This window comes from Arachis stenosperma, chromosome 10 (genome assembly GCF_014773155.1).
Source record: "Arachis stenosperma cultivar V10309 chromosome 10, arast.V10309.gnm1.PFL2, whole genome shotgun sequence".
NCBI classification, from domain to species: Eukaryota; Viridiplantae; Streptophyta; class Magnoliopsida; order Fabales; family Fabaceae; genus Arachis; species Arachis stenosperma.
The window spans coordinates 94,991,621-94,993,895 of NC_080386.1; the positions used below are offsets into that span (position 1 = coordinate 94,991,621).

At 42.2% G+C, this 2,275-nt stretch overlaps 1 non-coding gene across 1 annotated transcript; it reads right to left on the bottom strand.

Moving 5' to 3' along the window:
- Positions 1-290: 290 nt before the first annotated feature.
- Positions 291-398, bottom strand: LOC130959256 (small nucleolar RNA R71). Its single transcript, XR_009078349.1, has one exon. It is a non-coding gene; the product is annotated as a small nucleolar RNA R71 (small nucleolar RNA).
- Between the last annotated feature and the right edge of the window lie 1,877 nt (positions 399-2,275).

Consider the following 2,275-nt stretch of genomic DNA (forward strand, 5'->3'; position numbering starts at 1 on the left):
ACAACTTTGAGCTTAAGCCTCAATTAGTTTCTCTAATGCAACAGAATTGCAAGTTCCATGGACTTCCATTGGAAGATCCTCATCAGTTCTTAGTTGAGTTCTTGCAAATCTGTGACACTGTCAAGACTAATGGGGTTGACCCTGAGGTCTACAGACTAATGCTATTCCCTTTCGCTGTAAGAGACAGAGCTAGGACATGGTTGGACTCTCAACCTAAAGAAAGCCTGGACTCTTGGGAAAAGCTAGTCAATGCCTTCTTGGCAAAGTTCTTTCCACCTCAAAAATTGAGTAAGCTTAGAGTGGAAGTCCAAACCTTCAGACAGAAGGATGGAGAATCCCTCTATGAAGCTTGGGAAAGATACAAACAATTAATCAGAAAGTGTCCCTCAGACATGCTTTCTGAATGGAACATCATAGGTATTTTCTATGATGGTCTCTCTGAACTATCCAAGATGTCTTTGGATAGCTCTGCTGGAGGATCTCTTCATTTGAAGAAGACGCCTGCAGAAGCTCAAGAGCTCATTGAAATGGTTGCAAATAACCAATTCATGTACACTTCTGAAAGGAATCCTGTGAACAATGCGACAAATCAGAAGAAAGGAGTTCTTGAGATTGATACTCTGAATGCCATATTGGCTCAGAACAAAATATTGACTCAACAAGTCAATTTGATTTCTCAAAGTCTGTCTGGAATGCAAAATGCACCAAGCAGTACTAAGGATGCTTCATCTGAAGAAGAAGCTTATGATCCTGAGAACCCTTCAATGGAAGAGGTGAATTACCTAGGAGAACCCTATGGAAACACCTATAATTCTTCATGGAGAAATCATCCAAAATTTCTCATGGAAGGATCAACAGAGACCTCAACAAGGTTTCAACAACAATAATGGTGGAAGAAACAGGTTTAGCAATGGCAAGCCTTTTCCATCATCTTCTCAGCAACAGACAGAGAGTTCTAAGCAGAACCCCTCTGACTTAGCAACCATGGTCTCTGATCTAATCAAAACCACTCAAAGTTTCATGACTGAAACAAGGTCCTCCATTAGGAACTTGGAGGCACAAGTGGGACAGCTGAGCAAGAGAATTACTGAACTCCCTCCTAGTACTCTCCCAAGCAATACAGAAGAAAATCCAAAAGGAGAGTGCAAGGCCATCCACATGGCCAAATATGGAGAAGAAGGAGAGGAAGTGAACGCCACTGAGGAAGACCTCAGTGGGCGTGTACTGACCTCCACTGAGTTCCCTAATGAGGAACCATGGGAATCTGAGGCTCAAAATGAGACCATAGAGATTCCATTGGATTTACTTCTGCCATTCATGAGCTTTGATGAGTATTCTTCCTCTGAAGAGGATGAGTATGTCACTGAAGAGCAAGTTGCTAAATACCTTGGAGCAATCATGAAGCTAAAGGACAGGTTATTTGGAAATGAGACTTGGGAGGATGAACCTCCTTTGCTCACCAAAGAACTGGATGACTTGTCTAGGCAGAAATTACCTCAAAAGAGATAAGACCCTGGGAAGTTTTCAATACCTTGTACCATAGGCACCATGACCTTCAAGAAGGCTCTGTGTGACTTAGGGTCAAGTGTAAACCTCATGCCTCTCTCTGTAATGGAGAAGCTAGGGATCTCTGAGGTACAAGCTGCAAGAATCTCACTAGAGATGGCAGACAATTCAAAGAAACAAGCTTATGGACTTGTAGAGGATGTTCTGGTGAAGATTGAAGACCATTACATCCCTGCTGATTTCATAGTCCTAGAGACTGGGAAGTGCATGGATGAATCTATCATCCTTGGCAGACCCTTCCTAGCCACAGCAAAGGCTGTGATTGATGTTGATGGAGGTGAACTGATCATTCAAGTGAATGAAGAATCCTTTGTGTTTAAGGCTCAAGGATATCCCTCTGTCACCATGGAGAAGAAGCATGAAGAGCTTCTCTCAAATCAGAGACAAACAGAGCCCCCACAGTCAAACTCTAAGTTTGGTGTTGGGAGGCCACAACCAAACTCTAAGTTTGATGTTGAACCCCCACATTCAAACTCTAAGTTTGGTGTTGGGAGGTTCCAACATTGCTCTGAGCATTTGTGAGGCTCCATGAGAGCCCTCTGTCAAGCTACTGACATTAAAGAAGCACTTGTTGGGAGGCAACCCAATGTTATATTTTATCTATTTTCCTTTGTTATTTTACATTATTTGTAGGTTGATGATCATGAGAAGTCACAAAATCAATTGAAAAAGCAAAAACAGAATGAAAAACAGCAAGAAAAACAGCACA